Genomic DNA, 21,726 nt, shown 5'->3' on the forward strand with positions numbered 1-21,726 from the left:
TCAGTCGCAAGAACCTTCGGACATACGCTTGAAGGTATTCCTCATGGTCTTGTGTGCACTGGAACAAGGCCTGAGCTGTGACTAGCTTCGTCTAAAAGCCCTGAAAACTAGTAACCAGCATGTTCTTGAGCTTCTGCCATGACGTGATTGTCCCTGGCTGAAGAGAAGAATATCATGTCTGGGCCACATTTTGGACTGCCATGACGAAGGACTTTGCCATGACAGCTGCATTGCCTCCATATGAGGATATTGTTGCCTCATAGCTCATCAAGGATTGCGTCGGGTCCAAGTGGCCATCGTACATAGGTAGCTGGGGTGGCTTGTAGGATTGTGGTCATGGAATGGCCTGCAATTCTACTGCCAGGGGAGAAGCATCATCAAAAGTAAAGGTACAATGATTAAAATCATCGTACCATTCGTCTTTGTTGAATGAGCCCTCTTGACGAAGCTCCCTATGTTGAGGCCTTTGGTCATGATCATCTTGAGTAAGATGACGCACTTCCTCAGTAGCTTCATCGATCTTCCTCTGAAGGTCGGCCAGCCGAGCCATCTTCTCCTTTTTCCTTTGCACCTGCTGGTGGATGATTTCCATGTTCCTGATCTCCTGGTCCAACTCCTCCTCCTGAAGTGTTGGACTGGTGGCCTTTCTCTTTTGGCTTCTGGCCTCTCGGAGAGAGAGAGTCTCCTAGTTTGTGTCCACTGGCTGCAGTGCAGCCCCTGGCGCTGTTATCTTCTTCGGCGGCATGATGAAGGTTGATGCTTTGTCGAAGATTGTGGAAGTGAGTACACCGGAGGTGGGCGCCAATGTTGGGGACTTGTTCTCAAATGCTATGAATTAAGAACAAGGCAACAAAGAAAGAAGTTAATGGTTAATGCCCTTCGTCCTTCGAAGCATTATTTCCCTTAGGATATAACGATCTTCGGACGAAGGTCATGAAGGACATACCTTCATCATCACAGTTTACATCGATGAAAGAAGAAGCATACGAAACATGAGAAGTAACATGAATAATCATATAACATTATTTATATATCCTTATTATATAATCATGGATGAATAAGAACAATATTGAATTACATTTGTACCTTCAGCTTGACAGAAGGCAAAAGCACAAGCGTGACGCACGAGCGAGTACAAGTCAGCGTGAACAGTATGGGGGTACTATTCATCTATTTATAGGTACAGGGCGCAGCTTGTGTGAAATTACATTCATGCCCTTCATGTTCACTATTGACTTAAGAACAATCTGTCGAGGACTAGATAGCCTTTTCCTCCTTAAGTCGGTTCCTTTTTCTGCTACTGAGTCGAAGCTCCCTTGCGTGCAGCTTCGGCGCTGGTTCAACCTTCATTCCGACCCTGCTTTCCATATTGTGTGCAGCTTCATCCCAAGTCTGAAGGTTCCTGTACATATATTATGCTTGGAAAACATTGTTAATCATGTTTTTGAGGACCTTCAGAAGACGAAGGCCCCCAACAATTGTCTTCTGGTTCTTGCATCTGTCTGAAAGCCTTTGCAAATATGATATCCGCTGCACTACCTGTGTCAACCAAAACATTGTGGACCAAAAATCCCTTGATGACACAGGATATAACCATGGCATCATTGTGAGGATAGTCTTTAAGCTGAAGATCCTCCTAGGAGAAGGTTATTGGGATGTGAGACCACTTGGATTTGATGAAGGGTCCTTGCACCCCAACATGCTACACTCTTCTCCGTGCTTCCTTCTTCTGCTTCTTGTTAGCTGGCTCTGAGCTTGAACCGCCTGTGATTGGGAGCACCAGCTTCGTGACCGAAGGTGCTACAACTTGGTGGTTGTACGAAGCCATTGTCACAACAGCAGGAGTGAGTTCACTGGAGTTGGGCGCCAATGTTGATCACTTGTTCTCAAATGCTATGAGTTAAGAACAAGGCAACACAAATGTTAATGGTTAAAGACCTTCGTCCTTCGAAGCATTATCTCCCTTAGGATATAATGATCTTCAGACGAAGGTCATGAAGGATATACCTTCATCATCTCAATATGTAATAATAAAAAGCAGGAACATACAGAACATAGAAAGAACATGAATAATCATATTAAATCATTAGATTATCTATATTCTTATTATCTGATCATGAACAAACATTAATGATATTGAATTACATTTGTACCTTCGGTTTGACAGAAGGTAAGAATCCAAGAGTGACATGCGAGTGATTACAAGTCAGCGTGAACAGTAAGGGGGTACTGTTCATTTATTTATAGGCACGAGACACAACCCGAACAAAATTACATTCATGTCCTTGATAACTAATCATGACTATGATACAAACTATTAGGGATTATACAGTCTTTTCCTCTTTAAGTCGGTGCCACCCTTCGTCTCAAGCATGTCATCATGCCGAAGCTCTTTCAGTTGTAGCTTCGGCATACATCTTCATGTCGCGCCTGCTTGCATATTATCTTTCTGAAGGTGTTTTTTGCTTAGAGGACCTTCGGCGGAAAAGAAGGCCCCCAACAAGTAGTAGACTCTAACTTTGACAGACCAGTTAGTCCATCCTTGACTTTGGGTATGATGAGGATGTGTGTTGGAGCTTGAGCGTTTATGTTCCTAAAAGCCAGTACCTAGAACCAAAACATGATGCACTTCATAGATTGCGAATACTCATAATATGTAGCAAAAGAAGAACCATACATTAGGCATTTGGGCTGAAGGTTTAGCCATTCACACAAAGAATCAAACACTATAATTCAATGAAGCACTTAGTTCACTCAACATAGTTGCCATTTAGAAATCTAACTTTGATTTCTATACTCATGTAACATGATAATGACAAGAGCTGCTACTTGGCAAAAGAGCAGGTTGCTTGTTTCCATTTAAATAGAATAATTTTGTATATAAGTTAAAAAGATTAGAAAATAAAATAATATGGGGATCTGCTTAATTACAGTTTTCCTTGCCATAATATGCTTTCTACTATGAAATAGTAAAAGCTCATCCATTTGAGAAGCAACCTAATATTAAACAAACAACGAGACAGACTTAAGTTCTAAGCAGTAAGGCTCAGTCAGTCACCCAGTTTTCTATTTATTAAACAAAATGTTAATCATTTGTTAGCTTGGAAGATAAAATCAAATGCCACAAGTTAGTAGTTCACATATTGGACGACAAAGGATGAAAATAACAACCTTATGTGGTGCTTGCTCTTCAGGCTCTTCTGAATCTCCAAGCAAGCTCTTCTTTTTACCAACTTTTGATTTTGGCAAGAATACCACAACAGCTAAATGACAAGTACAATGTAATTAGTATTACACACGTACATGAGATCGTATAAAGGAAGATCATGCTGGAAAACAATAGCACATACAATGTGTCCTCCCAAATATAGACTTCTGATCATACTCAGGATCTGTTAGGTCCACAGGGTGACCCGAGATGGCAAAGTGAACATGGGGAAACAAAGATGCAATATGCTTAATAGCCTGTAACAGCAAATACACAAAATTCAAAACAAATAGGCCATAGTTGCATGAAATAATGTTTATGTTACTGAAATTAGTATCATAACACTGAAGGATAGTATGTTAATTATCGTGAGTGCTGATAACTTCCCGTACTGCATATCGTATGTTTGCCTCATGCCAAATAAATGTGTCCTCATTAGCAAAATCGTTGAACTTGTCACCCTCTAACAAATACATCCACATATCCTACAACAGCATATCCACCATGCATTTGATGTTGAGAAACTCAAAAATGACTACTGACCAAAGGAAGACCTAAAGATTAATAATGAACTCTGCATTATCCATTTTGTTGATTATGTTCATAGACATTTCCACTCTAGCGTAAACATATTGAACAACACTCATAATGCTGATTGTGCAGAGCACCAAAACAAGGTTATCACCAGGCCCTAAAATATCTCTCTTGCACTCGAACAAAAACAAACAAATGCTTCCACATCCGCGAAAAGTCAAGTCCTCTTATGAACAACACCTATGATTACCCCTAACGACTACAGCTTCAAGATTACATCAACCAAAGGAAAGGTTAGAGTAAATCTTAAAACTACCTTAGCATCAGAGAAAACATAACAAAATTACCCGTACTATAAAACTGCAATCATACCCAGATCTGATTTACAGAAATCCTATCTGTATTCTAATTTTAGAAACAATGTAGCTATCTGTGTTCATGTCCGTAGGTATCCAATCATTTGCACCCTAGTCATGATAGTATTTTCTTAGTTTACTGATGAAGTGAAAACAACTATTGAGGGGAAATAGTTAAGGACCAACAGACATACCAACAGTCCCCAAGCATTCCTAACACAGCTCAAAGTTGTGAACATAGGTCTATCTTCTGAACATTTTAACTCCTTGATATCGTCTACACACATAGTGAGCCTTGACTTTGCACTTCCAATGTTTTAGACACAAAAAGCCTAGAGATCAACAGTTATTGTTGTAAGTTGTAATATCAATATCGTAAATAAATCAATGAATAATATATAATGATTAGTTGTTGAAATTTTACAAGTTCAAGAATCTATTTCAACATAAGAGGCGAAACCAATTTACTTAGTTATTGACCCTCACAGCTTGCTGCGCCACAAAAGCCCATCTCTCCATGAAAACATCCTCATATATGACTTTATTCTTGCCACCTGCTGCTTCCACATCCCCTGTAGCATGTGATCGCTTGATTCTGGCATGACCATCATTGAATCGGTGAACAAGAGCTTGAATTCTATATCGGCACCACATAGTGGGCTGTCTTTAAAGCATGATATACATGCCCTGCCAAAGAAATCCAGTAAGAACATATTAAAGCAAGGAATGAAACATGAAGTGCAATTAAGCTAGATGTGAGGAATGAGGCACACTTGCAGAATTTATGGGTACACAACTTACATTTTCTACTTTCATGGAGCAGTGTCTGGCAAACAATGGAGCTAAGCAGACCCAGCTTGGAAGTGTTGGAGTCATAACCAAATGGGCGTTTTGCTGGTACCACATGAGGATCCTTGCCCTTTTCTTCACCATGATCACGACTTTCCTTGAGGTTGCTACCATGATCCTTGCCGGTGACAGGGCATACACCGCTGATGCTATTGTCAAATTTTTCAGGGCATACACCGCTGCAGCCGTTTTCTGCACGAGATGTTGTGTTATCCGGCCAAACATAACAAACTCAGTTTCACTCGTTTTGTCCCCACCCACGATGACAAGTTTGTACCTGATCTGATTAAGAACAATTTAGTAACCATAGATATTTCGGTATAGGTCATTAGGTACAAAACCCAAAGACTGAGAAGTATAACTGGGAAGTAAAGCTCAAATAAAAAAACATGGAATCCTAGGCACATAACCCAATCCCGAGTATCAAGAAAACATCTGATAAAAAACAATAGGGAATTCCTCACTGTAATTAACAAAGGCACTCGGAGAATAGTGTCCCTAAATATGTGTGTAAGTCTCCATGCTGCAACACTCAAGCTAATCAGAACATTCATTTGGTAAAATATTGCATTCATAGTTCAGAGGAGACGAGACATCTTGTTGGGATAATGGGACAAATACAGTGCATAAGGAACATGCTGCATTTTCACTTTATCTTGATTATAATTGGAACAACCATAGTCTTGATTGTATGCCTGTGTGGTTGTGGTTGTGCGGCATACCAACCTGTTGCAGTGGTGCAAATCCACATGCACCAGCGATTTTTTACTGGCCTATGGTGTCTTAGTAAACACCACAATCCTTTTGCTATCTGGGCACCGGGCAGAGACATTGCTCGAGGCTACCACATGTCCTAAACTCCTATAGAATTTGATTAATTGTTGAACAAAGTCTGTAAGGTTTGTCTTTTCCCTCTATAAAATACGCTTCCCTTTTTAGGAGCGAGTATAATAGGCTAGTGGTAAAAGCAACATAAATGTTAACACGAAACTACTTTTTGACTCCTCTATAACTGGACTATATTGTAGGATCTTAGCTGTATTCTGTATAACTGAAACTATGTGGGGCAAATGAGTTTAGTTTCGTTAGCATTATTTATTCTGTGTGTGCTCAAATCAAGTTTTGGTAAAGAACATGCTTTCAATCCCATGAAATGGTTTCTCGAGCTATTCAACTCCTTTTGTTCTTGGCTAGTCCTTTGAGATAACCTAAAAAGGTACAAAGAGAAGGCGTCCTTGTTGGCATCCATCCGATGAGGGAATATGTGGACCAAGAAAACGTGTGACATATACTTTCAGTAATACCAAAGGTGAAGACTTTGTTGTTACTAAACAATTTAGGTAGCAAAATCAATATAGCACAGGAAGAACCAATCTTGCCTTGGGATAGATGATGCAACAATGGCACATGAGGGATTAGAGAGCGATGACCTTGCCGACCAGGAATGTGGCACGGCTGTCGCAGCAACCTCCTCGTCGCCAGGGGTCCTCGAGGCGTTGAGCGCGACGACCTTATCGACCATGAACGTGGCGCGGCCGTCACAGCAGCCTCCTCGTTGTCGGGGGTGTCGGTGGTTTGGGTCTGACCGCACACCCGGGGTTGCCCCTCAAGGTGTTTTAGGAGTAGGACGGTGTCGCCGACTGTAGCTAAATGGTTCGTGTCGGATGCACGAGGAACAATGGACAGTGTTTACAGGTTCGGGCCGCTTTGAGATGCGTAACACCTTACGTCCTGGCGAGTATGCTTTATGTAATGGGTTACAAGGGAGCTCTCTAAAGCTAGAACGTAGAGAGTTGGGGTGGATGGCTGAGTAGTGGGATCGATCGTTCTAAAGGGGTGCCCCCTAGGCCTTATATATTCGACCGTGAGGCAATACATGCGGATGAGATAACAAACTGCACCTAAGAGATAGTGAACTGATTGAGTCTATCTTCCTATAGTTCTGCCGACTTATCCTCGCCTAGCTCCGTTGTACTGGGCTCCAGCGTGGGAAAGTCGGGTCTTCTGTTGTGGTTTTTTGCTCAGCGTTGTTGGACCATTCAGGCTCGCACCGATCCGACCTTATGTCGATCTGCTTCACTGGTCGTTCCTCCCCAGGCCCATGAAGGAGTGACATTACGATTTATTGGGCCCTTGGGCCTTTTGTGAGGTCTTTTATCCTTCCAGTGGACCCGGGGGATATCTGTCCCCCACAAGCCCCCGATCTTTGGGTTGATTTTGAGATAATCGGCCCAAAGATCCTAGGTCCAGCTTGCGGTCTTTGTTTATGACAAGAAATGCTTTCCGGGCAGTTTGGTAAAAATGATTTCTTACCGTCTCCTTCTGCTTTGATCACTTGAAAACTAGAGCTTTGTCTCACACTCGTGCCTTGGAGATCGGCATTTCGTATTGCAGGACCCTGAACTTCATTGGGTGCACCGGAGGTGCACCCAATGGGTGTAGCCCCTGAACTTCGAGTGGATTTTTGAAAATAATCCACTCGAAGGTCTTCGTCAGAAATCATTTTTATTTTCCGCTTGTACTCTTGTTGAAGGTCAGCCCTGCCTTTAATCTTGCCATATGCTTTAGAAGTTGGCATTGTCTTGTCTTGAAATGGTGATTCATGGGGTGCACCAGAGGTGCACCCAATGGGTGTAGCCCCCGAGCTTTGAGTGGATTTTTGAAAATAATCCACTCGAAGGTCTTCATTTCGTGTCCTTTTGCTGAGAGTCATCTTTTCTTTTTCCGAATGCCTTAGAGGTCAGCATTATGTCATCGATATTATGCTTTAGAGGTCAGCATGTATTTTGTCTTTGAGGCTGAGTTCGTGATCCGCCCATATCTTGCTAGGTGGTGCAATTTATTTGATCTGCGACTGATTGGACGTTTGATGGACGTCCCCTGGCTAGTCTTCACGTCGCTTCTGTCGGTCAGATTTTGTACTTCACCGACTATATTTGGCTTTTCTTTGATCTTTACTGATATCTCATTTTTGTCTTGAGGTATTCATTGCATGCCCTGCACGGATGTGACAGTTTTGAAAAATATACTGATAATTCCTGGGCGTCCCCCCAATGGGTGTGTGCAAGGGACGGCTTGGTACGCTGAGTGTTTTAGCCGGTTGCTTCTGAGTAGTAATGTGATGTGACGGCGGGTGTAATCATATCGCTCGCGCAGTTGACTGGAGTCCCAATGGGTGTTGCGTTGCGTGAAACGGTGTCAGCCGCCTGACGTATCTTCAGACGGGTTGAGGCGTATATTGAATATTTTGCGACTGTTCAGTGACCGTGGTAGGAGGTGAGCGGTTGCCTTCTTCTTCTATAAATATTGCCTTTGCCTCTCTGGTTTTTTCACATCTCTTGCTGTTCTCCGCTGCTTGCTTTCTTCTTCTCCCTTCCTTTCCACCATGGGTAAGAGTAACACATGCAAGCACGAGCCGACTCCTCCATCGGAGGACTTAGGCGACTCGGAATACTCGGAGGAGGAGTTCTCCTCCGAGTCCGAGGGGTCTCCGGCTCCCGTCTCTCCCCCGGCGTCGTCTGACGATTCAGACGACTCCCAGGGGCTTGCCGCGGAGGTCTGGACTTACATCCGGGCCGTCGAGCGCTCCGGGCTCGAGGGCTCGGATGAGTCGGAGTACTCCTCGGACGAGGAGGACTCTTCGGACTCGTCCGTGGAGGGCAGCGGCGGCGATGGTGGGGACGACGACGACGATGGAAGCGACGGTGATGACGACGACGATGGCGGTGATGGCGTCAGCAGGGGCGGCAAGGGCGGCGGCAAGGGCGGCCACGGTGGCAGCAGCAGGGGTAGCAACGGCAGCGGCAGCAGCAAGGGCAGCAACAAGGCCAATGGCTAGATGCCACTGGTCTTTAGATGTTAGTATAGGTTAGAAGTAGTATAATGAAATAATGTAGTAGTATTTAGTAGTGTAGAGTAGTATAGTGTAGCGTAGTAGTAGTAGTAGAAGTAGGGAAGTATCAACTCATAATGAGTTTATTTGTAAGTATTGTAACTTCCCTTAATGAAGAATGATTTTGTCTCCTCTTTATAGTCAATTGATCTCTGTCGTGATATTTATTGTCCGTGATGTTATCTATCTGGTATGCTTGTGTCGTAAATTGAAGTTCTCGAATCGTTCCTCCGTTTGCCTTATCTGTGAAGTCGATTCCTCTGGCTGAGTAACTCGGTCATCATATCGTCGCTTTTGGGGGTGATGGTCGAGCTATTATTGTCAACATTTACGCTTCTGAAGTAGCGCCCGGATGATGACGAAGCCACATCAGCTTTGGAATGACTGATGACCACGTCGGCGCTCTTAGAGGTAACAGCCGAGTGACTTATGACAACGTCGACGTTTTAGAGATAACTGTCGAGTGACTGAAGACGACGTCGGCGTTTTAGAGGTAACTGTCGAGTGACTGAAGACGACGTCGGCGTTTTAGAGATAACTGCCGAGTGAATGATGGTAACGTCGGCGTTTTAGAAATAACAGCCGAGTTAGAACGGACTGCGTCGGCCACTTTGTAGATAATAGCCGAGTGATGATATGGCACACCGGTGCTTTAGAAGTAACCGCCGGGTGATGACATGGCACACCGATGTTTTTAGAAGTAACCGCCGGGTGATGACTAGGCGCTTTTTGGAAATGGTATCTGACCCGGGAATATCCCATATGTACTGCGCTTTCAGCCGCCTCTGCTTTCCGTGTCCTAGTTCTTGCTTTCCTGCCTTCAGATCTTCTCTGTCCTTTTGCAATTCAGCTCCCGCTCTGTTCACCGTTGGAGTTGAGATGGCACCCAAGCGAAAGGCCTCGAGTTCATCCGCTGCGGTGATTCCCCCCATCGACCCCAACAGCCAGTTGCCTTTCACAGGTAACCATATGTCCATCGGGGTCCTTCCTCCGAAGGAGCTCTGTTCTTGGCGGATTTGCCACGGGGTCACTGTTCCAACAAAGGATACCCATGAATCCGTGATTTATGTTCCTTTTCTTCTTCGCGGTCTCGCTCTTCCTATTTCTCCCTTTTTCCGCGGTCTCCTTGATTTCTATCGCCTTAATTTGACCCATCTGAATCCCAATTCCATTCTGCAAATTTCCATTTACGTTCATTTATGCGAAGCTTTTCTTGGCGTCCTGCCACATTTTGGACTGTGGAAGTACTTGCATCACTGTCGCCCTGGGATGGCCGGGGGGCAGCATCAGCTGGTGGGGGGCGCGAGTTTGGAGATGCGCCGTGGGAGGAAGACTGACTATCTTGAAATCCCGCTCAAGGATAGTATCAAGGGATGGCGCTTGGAGTGGTTTATTGTTGAGAACCACGGAAATTCTCTCCCCCTCGGTCAGGGAGATAGCCAGATGTTCGCACTCCGAGTTGGACCGAGTCCCCCATGGATTAGGAGGTGGCTGAGGCAGGGGCTTTGCTGGCTGAAGTTGGACTGCTGAAGGAGAGGGGTCTGACTGCAGAGGCTGTGGTTGCTGATTTTGTCTTCAAGAACATTCAACCGTTGAAGGACAGGGCATACCCGGCTTATCTGTACCGAGGTCTAGCTGACTCAACCCGGGTTACCAACAGGAGAATTCCCGCTGTAGACTTGGTGAACCGGCTTGAAATGATTCTTAGAGGCAAGGTATCAAATGTTGGTGCCCCAGTGGCATACTCGGCCTGGAACCTGCCTCCATCCAAGGCCTTCACTCATTTTGTGTCGAATCCACCTGTCGCTGATGGCGGTTTGGGCCTTAGAGTGCGACCCTCTACCGAAGAAATTAGCGCTTTGGTTGCCTCGCTCGGAGAAATTCCTGATGATGAACGGCAGGTCCACTTTGAGGTGTCTTTGGATCCTAGTGATGTAGAGATAAGTGCTATGCTTGATATGCTGGCCGAGGACTCTTCTGATGCTGCTCCTGCTGGGACATTGGTGGTGGTGCCTCTCCCGGAAGCTGGTACAACCTTGGATATTCAGAGACCTGTCAGTGTTCGCCCGAAACGCCCTTGCCGAGCCAATCAACTTGATTCTCCTGCTGATGAGCAGAAAAAGAAAAAGAGACATCTTCGGCGAGTATCTAGTTTGGATCGGGACGTTGGTCCTTCGGTTCCTGCTGCTGAGGAAGTATCTGTGCCTGAATTTACTGACGCTGACCCCAATGGGTGTGATCCATCTGTCGCTGATCCCAATGGGTGTGCTCCATCTGATGCTGATCCCAATGGGGGTGTTGTCTGTGTTGCTGATGAAAACGACGGGGAGGAAGAAGATGAGGTCCCTTTGACTTGGAAGAACAATCGGCAATATGTTGCCAGTGGGGAAAGTAGTGGAGTTCCTTCTCCTGCTCTGTCTGCCCTCATTGGTCTACAAGAATTGTCCCTGGCGAACTTTGATCAGACTCTTGAAGATATGGTTCCAGAGGATCTGTTATCAGAGCCAGCGGATGATGGTGCGACGGATGTTTGTGCTGATGTGCTCGACGCTGGGTTGGGGTCATCCCGGGCAGCGTCCCGCGCCTCATCGACCTTGGAGCGCGGTCTTGAGGGTTAGGAAACTGACTTGGATCGTCTTGTTCCCATGGAAGTAACTGAGGGCCCTTCAGCCTTAGAGGCGGCTACTGCAGAGAACTTGGTCCTCAAGGATGGTGTTGACACTTACCCAGCCCCCGAGGGTGTTGCCGGGGATGATTCGGCTCGGGTGGGAAGCGCAAGCCATGGCCCAGCCCCCAAGGGTATTGCCGGAGATGATCTGGCTCAAGTGGGTAGCGCAAACTATGGTCCAGCCCCCGAGGGTGTCCGAGCGGGGTCTCCCTCTTGTACTTCCATGGATGTTCATGCAGGATCTCCTCCACACACTGGTTGCATTGTGGTAGCCCAAGCTTTGGGTCAAGGAGTCGCTTTAGAGGCTAGCGTTCCCGCCGACCAAGTTTTGGGCTCTGTTGATGGCACTGAATTGGTTCCTGCTGGTTCATTGCGAGCTGCTTCGGGTGGTGACCCTATGCCAAGCCATCAATTGATCTCTCACGATTTGGGAGTCCCTTCATTCTTCTCCAACCTCCAGGTACTGTGATATATTCTAGCCTGACTTTTACACCGTATGAACTGTTGTCATTACACTCATCTGTTCTCAATATCAGGCATTGGTGGACGGGATGGCTAGTCAGCTGAGGTTGCAAGGTATTTCTGTTCCAGAAGGAGCTTCGTCTCTGGCCCGTTGGAATCCGGTGTTGCTTCAACAGCGTGTCTCTGACTTGGAGACGGCGAATGCTGGTTAGTGCTCTTTTGCTTCCCTTCGTCTGCCTTATTGAACTGCTTCACACTTTGACCCTTTTTGCTTGATTGTTTCTCGCCAGATATGGCTCGACAGATTTCTGTTCTTGAAGAAAAACATTCTCAAGGTCAGGCTGAACTGGTCCGGCGGTGTTCTGATTTTGAGGAAAAGTATTCTCAAAGCCAGACTGAGCTGGCCCAGGTCTCTGCTGCTCTGAGTGACGCTAACACGCTGAACTCTACTCTTTGCGCTCAGCTTGATTCTGAAAAGGTGACTTATGAAACTGTGCCTTGTATTGCTGTGTTCTTATTGCTTGCTTGATGTTTGAAGGAGCTGATTCTTGTTTGCAGGAAGAAAAACGTGCCCTTGTTGCTTCTCGCGACAATATTGACAGACTATATCGTGATTCTAGCAACTCGTTGATCATCCTGGAGAGGAGTCATCGCTTCACCATGGAGGAATTAGACAATCATCGCTATAAGCTGCAGGAATCCACGGATGACGTGATCCATCTCAGGCAGTTGATATCGGCTAAGGATGCTGCTATCAAAGAACTGCGCGCTTCCAAGAAGTTCATCGCCCAGGAGCTAGAGACCGCCCAGTTGGCTGTCAAAGTTGCTGAAGAAACTTTCATTACTCTGAGGGCCCAGCGCGACAGAGCTATGGATAAAGCCATTCGCGCGGGGCGGATCTTGATGAGGAGACCCAGTGTGGTTGTTCCCAACGATATAAGGGCTGATGTGAATGCTGCTCCTGATTCCTCAAGTCGCCCTTCTTCGTCGGTTGCTCCTGAGAAATATGTTGCAAAATAGAGAAATATTGTGTGCTTTGAGCGCGCGGTTATCATGATTTTGTTAGAGGACACCAGTTCGGCATTTGAATGCTACTGTTATCTCCTATTTTTTTAGAATTCAGTAGTACGTAAATTTGCAGGAGTAAAATGTTGTGTGATGATTTTGAAACTTATTTACAGGATATAGATGTCACCCCTATATGAGTAATCGTAAGCATGCGAAATCGCCTTAAGTCGTTGCTGACTTAAATCAATTGCTTTTGTTAATAGGGCATAGTGGTCATCCCAAGTTAAGCATGTTGCACCGTCTTAAGTCGTTGCCGACTTAAGCCGATTGCTTCGTTAGCAGGGCATAGTGGTCACCCCGAGTTAAGTAAGCGCGAGCATGTTGCACCGTCTTAAGTCGTTGCCGACTTAAGGTGATTGCTCCGTTAGCAGGGCATAGTGGTCACCCCGAATTAAGTAAACGCGAGCATGTTGCACCGTCTTAAGTCGTTGCCGACTTAAGCCGATTGCTCCGTTAGCAGGGCATAGTGGTCACCCCGAATTAAGTAAGCGCGAGCATGTTGCACCGTCTTAAGTCGTTGCCGACTTAAGCCGATTGCTCCGTTAGCAGGGCATAGTGGTCACCCCGAGTTAAGTAAGCGCGAGCATGTTGCACCGTCTTAAGTCGTTGCCGACTTAAGCCGATTGCTCCGTTAGCAGGGCATAGTGGTCACCCTGAGTTAAATAAGAATATCGGTCAATCATGAACAAACTGAGTGTTCTTGAAGCCTTTTTTATTGATGACATATTTCCCATTTTACAGAGTACATTATCGTCCCGATAGCTTTTAAAATACAGCTAGGGGTAAAACTTCCTGAGGTGTTCTATATTCCAGGAGTTCCCAATTTCTGTGCCGTACATTTGAGTGAGACGGTATGATCCCGGCCGAGTGACTTCTGCTACTATGAATGGTCCTTCCCATAAGGGTGGCAACTTGTGCCGTCCCTCCCCCGTTAGAATTCGGCGGAGGATGAGATCTCCCACTGAAAAGGATCGTCGTCGTACGGCCTTGTCGTGATAGCATCTCAGAGTCTGCTGGTATCGTGCTGATTGAATTACTGTGTTCAACTGTTCTTCTTCGAGTACATCAATGTCCTCCAGCCTAGTAGCTTCGGCTTCTGCTATGCTTTCGAAGACCAACCTTGGCGCCCCAAACTTGAGATCAGCGGGTAATACTGCCTCTGACCCATAGACCATGAAGAAAGGAGTGTTTCCATGCAGAGCTCGGCTAGGTTGGGTTCTTAGGCTCCAAACGACGTAGGGCAATTCCCTTATCCACTTTCCTGCAAACTTTTCATTTTTATCGAAGACCTTTTTCCTGAGTGCCTCCAATATCATGATAGCTTCAATCTTATCCGGATTAGCTTCAATTCCCCGGTGGCTGACAATAAATTCGAGTAGCTTTCCTGCTGGTACCCCAAAGACACATTTTTCGGGATTAAGCTTCCATCGATATCACCGTAGACTGTTGAAAACCAGTTGTAAGTCTTCGATGAAGTTTTCCGAGTTCTCCGTTTTGATTACCACATCGTCTACATAGGCTTCCACACGCTTGCCCCAGTGATCGGCTAAGCATGTTTGAATGGCTCTCTGATAAGTCGCTCCAGCGTTTTTGAGGCCGAACGACATGGAGGTATAGCAGAAAGCACCGAACGGAGTGATGAACGCTGTTTTTTCCTCGTCTTCCTTTGCCAAGCTAATCTGATGATATCCGGAGTAGCAATCCAGGAAAGACAGCACAGAACATCCAGCGGTGGAGTCTACCACCTAATCTATCCTAGGGAGCCCGAAGGGATCCTTTGGACAATGTTTGTTGAGATCCGTATAGTCGACGCACATGCGCCAATCCACTTTATTCTTTTTGAGTACAAGAACAGGGTTGGCTAACCACTCGGGATGTAACACCTCTCTAATAAACCCAGCCGCGACCAAGCAAGCTAGCTCAGCGCGAATGGCCTCTCTCTTGTTGGGCGTGAAGCGACGTAGTTTTTGCCGGATTGGCCTCGCCTAGGGATAGACCTTCAGTTTGTGCTCGGCCAGTTCTCTCGGGACTCCCGGCATATCCGCAGGTTGCCATGCAAATACGTCTCGGTTATCTTGCAGAAACTGGACGAGCGCGCCTTCCTATTTATCGTCCAGGCTAGAGCTGATGATGGCAATCTTGCGCTCATCAGCGAACCCCAGGTTGATCCTTTTAGTTTCTTCAGTTGACCGCATAGAGGTCGCGGCTTGAGCTTCATTTGCTGGTGCCGCAAGGTCTTCCTCAGGCTTAGAGTTTACCTGCGTTGAAGAAGTCACCGACGGTTTGGTGGTGAGGGCCACCTGGATGGCCACTCGAAAACATTCTGCGGCGCCTTGGAAGTCAGCACGCACAGTTATGATTCCTTGTGGTCCTGGCATCTTCAATATCATGTACGTGTAATGCGGAATGGCCATGAATTTTGCCAATCCCGACCTCCCGATGATGGCGTTGTACCCGCAGTCGAAGTTCGCCACTTCGAACCTTAGGAACTCGGTTCTGTAGTTCTCTGGAGTTCCGAAGGTGACGGGCATGTAAATGTGGCCCAGCGGGTATTCCCCTTCAGTCGGCACGATGCCGAAGAAAGGAGTGTCTGACTCGTGGAGCTCTTTGAGGTGAACTCCCAAGCCTTGGAGTGTCCGGGGGAAGGTGACGTTGATGCTGCTCCCCCGTCCACTAACACCTTCTTCACCCTGCTCTCTCGGATCACCGGATCGACGAGGAGCGGGTATTTGCCTGGGTGGTCGAAGTTGAGCCATTGATCTGCCCGAGTGAAGGTGATCGGGTGCTCCGACCATCGGTACGGGGCGGGAGGACCGGTGGTCGCCATCAATATTTGGCGATCGTTGAGCTTTTGTTGTCTTCTGTTCTCCTGCGATCCGTGTCCGCCAAAGATGACGTTGACCTCCCCATCAACGCGCGGGAAGGCTCCACCTCCTCCCTCCTCTTGCTGCTGGTGTTGTCGCGGTTCTCCTGGTCCTCCCCGCGGCGGAGGAGGAGGTAGAGGTTGGAAGGGTCGGCCGTGTCCGACGGAGTGCTTGAAGTCCTGCAGTTTCGAAGGGTGTGGCGCATGTCCTTGTGGTACGGGCACTAGGCGTCGAGGATGTCGTCCAGCGTGCGTTCGCCTCCGCGAGGTCCTCCCCGGGCGTGAGAGGCAGGTGGTTCGGCGGCATGCACTTCTTCGCGAGGCCTCTTCTCCCAGCGTTTGTCGGGTTGCTGGTTCGCGTCGCGTCGTGGCGCTACCGGTGCGGGCTTCGCTCCTCTGATGAGGTCCTGAGCTTGCTCGTCGGCGGTGATGTAGAGGTCGGCTTCCCGGAACAGCTGCTCGGAGGTAGTCGGCGCCTTCTGCAATATGGCTCGGACGAAGGCCGAGTCATTGGATCCTCTGTAGAAGTCCTCGATCACGACCGCTTCCGTGACCTCGGGGATACAATTTCTCATGGTCTGGAACCTTTTGAGGTACGACCGAAGAGTCTCGTCCCCCCGACGCTTGATGGATTTGAGGTCCCATGGTTGCGCCGGTTTGTCGTTGAGGGACTAAAAGTTGGCGGTGAAGCGTCGGCTGAAGTCGCTCCAGTCGTCGATGCAGTGTCGGGGTAGATGTCGCAGCCATTGCAGCGCGTCTTGCCCGAGGACAATGGGTAAGTATGCGGTCATCACGTCCTCGGATGCCCCAGCAGCTCGAGCAGCGGTGGTGTAGACGGCCAGCCAGCCTCCTGGATCTTGCTTCGGTTCATATTTGTCGACGTTGGACACCTTGAAGTTAGGGGGCCATTGAATGGCCCTAAGGCGTGGAGTAAGGGCGGACACTCCACACGTGTCTTCTTGTCGTCGGGGATGATGTCTGTCCCGGGGAGGGGAGTAGTTGTTGTGGTTCCTCGACCGTCCCCGGGTAGTACCTCCAGTCGAGGCCGTTGCTGACTCAGTTCTGGTGGCCTGACTCCGAGCCGGGATGCCATGATCCCTGACGTACTCCTCCCGTCGGCGGATCTCGTTCTCATGCCGTTGTTCACGCGAAGCATTGATGGAGCTTCGCGTGTCCCGGCGACTGTTGATGGCGTGTCGTAGATCGTTCGGCGGGTGAGCGAGAGGTAGAAGACAAATCGATCTAAGGTTGTACTGCTCGTAGAGTAGAATTTGAATATAGTACTATTGACGGAGGGAGTATTTTGCATTGTTTTACACTGTATATTGTACTGCTCGTAGAGTAGAATTTGAATATAGTACTATGTTGCTCATAAAGTGGAGTTTGAATATGGAAACAGATATGGAGCAGTTTACTCATTCTTGTACCTATATTCAAGCTCCCACTCTACAAAAATTGTAGTCTACAGTGCAAAACTGTGTTTTGGGTGACCACATCAATGAACTGTTGGATACGGTCTAAGTTACTAATATAGTCTTATAGCTCGGCTCGGTTCGTTATCGAGTCAAATCGATCTAAGGTTGAGCTAGCTCGTTAGCTAAAATGAGCTAGTATTTATGAGCAAAACAAAGTGTTGCATTGGATGAACTAATAAAAGATAAATTATAAGTATTATTTTTTCTAGTGTTAAATTGGTCTAAATTAATTAGCAATTGATTATATTGTTGTCTGTACATATATAGTTTATATATTTGGTGTCCTTAGCTTTCAATAGCTAAGGAAGCCCTTGCCCAATTCTGTCATCCGGTTTAGCCACACCACCTCAAGTTGACTCAAGCCCTGGCCCCTAGGCGTCTAGAAAAGCAGCCCCAGACTATAGGAATTAGGGTTTCGGACGCGACGGCTACGGCCTCGCGAGGCACGAGTGACGGCCGGACATTGACGATGGCGTCCTGCGGCGAGCGACGGCTTGAGGCACGATCAGCGGTGGCGGCCACCCGAGGCACGAGCGGCAACGTTAACAGTGATCGCCCGCAGTGGTGACCACCTAAGGCGCGGCGCGGCGACGCTGATGGTGATTGCCCATGGCAGCTCCGACCATCCGAGACGCGAGCGGCGGTGGCGGTGGCCGCCTGTGGCAGCATCCGATGATGACGATCACCTCCGATCCAGTGGCTTCGGGGCTATCCTCCAGCGACGACCTCCCCGATCTGTGTTTATGCCTTCTATGATTGTGTTTTATGCCTGCTACTTATGCTATTTATGCATTCTATTGAGTATTTTGATGATCATGAATACGAAATATCTCATGTGGCTTGTGTTTTTACGGTAACCACCTGGATTCGCGCACATTTGTTACGGGTATGTCAAACGTGACATCATGCTAACCATTGTGGCTCGACCGACTAAGGTGGCACCCCTGGCGCGGCGGACCCCTCTGTCCACGTCACCCACCCGAGTCTGGACCCGAATCACTCGGCGAAAAGGAGTTGATAGCCCCGACACCGATGTGGCCGCGGGAACAAGACCAATGATTGTCCCGGTCGCTCCGCTCACATGGGAGACGACCTAAGCGTAGGACACAACACCGAGCACTTTCTTCCCAGATGTCCTCTTTATCCATGGAAGAGTAGAGGATGCTCCCATCTCCGACGATGAGCCCACTGTACTAGGAGAGGAACCCCCGCAGCGCGAGGCATGCTAACATCACAGTCAAGAGCGATTCATGACTCTCACATGATTAATTTATGGAACTTAACTTAATTTGTCATTTGCATTACATTGTGGGTGTTATTATTAATTTTGATCTCTTATTTATTTGGGATGGTATCTACTTATACTTAGTAACTGCTAATAAAACTTTGACCAACTTTAAAAGCAACGCTCAGCTTTAACCATCTTCTTTGGTAAGCCTTACACTTCACATGAGCCGCCACCATAAGTGAGATCATGCACATTATTCCCCACAACTTGTTGAGCGATGAACGTATGTGAGCTCACCCTTGATGTACTCACACCCCAAGGTCAAGGACAGGTACCACAAGATAAGAAGCATGAAGAATGTTGCGATGAGTTCATGAGGAGCTGTGTGCTAGGTGGATCTCGGTGAGGCCTCCTTCCATTGTTGCACTATGTTCTCCTCTTCGCGTAGGGTCTCGAGGTGGGGAGTTTAGTACATCGTAGCTGTGGTTTGGGGTTCACTAGTGATGGAGCGCATCGACTGGCCGCGGCTCATTGTGGTCAGGGGTCCATTCATGATAATCGGCTGCAAGAAGTAGACTACCTAGTTCGGGTCGATTAGGGCTTTGTGCACACGCGTTTGGAATCGAGATCCGAGTTCGGGGGCGTCTGGCGATGTGCACCGGTGGCATGCTCTGCCATGGTGGGCTCGACGGAGCTACCCAGTGAGGTAGGAAGGAAGGAGGAGGCCCCTGGCCGTACAATCGACCATGGGCGGCTAGAATTAGAAAACGCATATTGCTTCGCACGTTTGATCTGGGTCGTTCAATCCAGACCGAGGACATAGGATTAGATCTATGTGGCTCAAGAGTGTGTGCCTTCTCCTCTAAAAAGAGAGTCTCTGTTGTGGCTGAGGCTAACCCTTCCTTTTATAGCTCATGGAAGGAGCATCTTACAAGGATCTCCCCATGGGGGAGTGAGTAGAAAGGCAAAACGAAGGGGTATTCTGTAGATGAGATACTGCAATACACTCGTATTGTATGTTGTACTTGCTAACGTACTTTGGTTGAAAATACCATTTGTTGCTTATGTGGGTTCAACATTACGTATCACTGAAGCTATGGATGAAAACAGTCAGAAATGGTCGATGAACATTAAAATGTTTCCATTTTGATTTTTTATTGGAAACGAAATTGGAAATGGTAACTCCAGAAACGAAAATGATATCGATATTTCGGAAACATCGAAAACAAAAGTTCGGCGCGGAAAATACACCGATAAGGTCAGAATTTAAAATACGATCGGTAAACATACCAATATGAAAATATCCCAATGTAACAAGTTCGCAATTATCATAAGTTAACAATATGACTCGTTCACAAAGATCACTAGTTCATAAATTGACAACTTCACAAAGATCACCAGTTCATAATGCACATGTATAACAAGTTCACAAAATAATAAGTTCACATAAACACATTTCACACAAGTTCACAATATACCAAGTTCGCAATTCCCAATATAACAATTAACAAGTCCACAATACAACAAGTTCACGATATAACAGGCTCACAAAGATCACAATTCATAAGTTCACAAGTTGTCTAGTTCACAAAGTTCACAAGTCCACAATTCATAAGTTCACAAACATAACAAGTTTACAAGTCCACAATTCCCAAGTTTGAAAGGTCACAAAGCATTACACAACAAATATAATAAGAAATATCCATAACATTCATGTCATGTTATCATCATCAAAGTCATCAACAGCAAGCTCACAACGATGCCTCATGTCCATCATCATTATCATCGTCTAGGTCTTTATCCTACATTTTGTTAGACAAATATAGAGTTAAAACATAACTATTCATGTGTGCATAAATTAGAATATAAAATGAAGGTAAACTGACCTCAAGTGGAAGATTTCTAGCAAAAGCCTCAAGTTTCTCCATTTCACAGTCCATATTAGGAATAGCAACACTCTAAGCCTTGGAACCTAGGAATATAAAGATCCATTAGTGCATTTGTAAAAGGGTAATGACTAATTAAACTGTAAATAAATATAAACTAATGCTATATAACTTTTCTTTCTCTAGCTATTCAATATTTGGTGCAAACAAGTGCTTCTACCATGGTAGGATCAAGGCGAGTACAAAATGGATCAAGTACATGACCTCATACTTCTTAAAATATTGAAAAACATCTGAAGTGGACTTCTTTTACTGCTTTCCCTTTGAAGGATCATGCCCGTCCAAATTAATCCCATCTTCTAGATTTCCACCTAGTTCATGAGACGTTGTGGCAGGTGCGGGCGATGATGTGGACACACCAAAAGTTCGACTCACATTTGCACATTCTTCATGAGGTGGGGAGCTCAAGCTTTGACTTCAATGTTGAATACTAGGGATGCATCACAAGGCAATTCCAACAACATACACTTATGTGGAGGTGAAGCTTCACCATCGCTAGCCATTGTATCTGATCACGGCATGTAACTGCAAATAAAAATGTGACATTAATTAATTAGTGGAACCATCAGTAATAGCAACTTTGCAAAGTCACTCTATAAAAAATGTACATACGCATATGCTGATATCTGCTCTCATAAATCATGATTTCCATACAAACGTACATATGCATACGATGATATCATATATGAATACTAAGCTCCTCATAAATCATGATTTCCACACAAATGTATAAATGTACACATGCATATGCTGATAACGGTGATGTGCAGTTTGGCTCACCATAAGCTTGCTAGATTATTTAGGTGTGAAATTTGTTATTAGATAAGAGCAAAATGAAAAATATATGAATACTAAGCTCATCTAAAAATGCACAACACATACTTTCTTGTTTCCTCCATGATAGTGAATGGTTGGATTCACAAATCACGGGCTATTCTATAAAAACATTACACATGCATGGAACACCTAATTATATTTTACCATTGTCTATTCTCTACTTGTTTATTCTATTAAATTTCCTCTCATTCTTGTGCTTATGACATCTTTGTAGATGCTCTCTGACCATAACCTTCTTTGTCTATTGGGATTCTTTCTTCTTCCATCATCAAGTTGCTACCATTTGACCATCTTTTTTCCCTTGGTATTGACATGCTCGACCCCTAGATTCCTCAATACT

General features: G+C 46.1%; 1 pseudogene; it reads right to left on the reverse strand.

Annotated features, from left to right (window-relative positions):
- Positions 1–3,054: 3,054 nt before the first annotated feature.
- LOC103630951 (protein NCA1-like) lies at positions 3,055–8,586 on the reverse strand (annotated as a pseudogene).
- Positions 8,587–21,726: the final 13,140 nt, after the last annotated feature.

This window comes from Zea mays, chromosome 6 (genome assembly GCF_902167145.1).
Source record: "Zea mays cultivar B73 chromosome 6, Zm-B73-REFERENCE-NAM-5.0, whole genome shotgun sequence".
Taxonomy (NCBI): Eukaryota; Viridiplantae; Streptophyta; class Magnoliopsida; order Poales; family Poaceae; genus Zea; species Zea mays.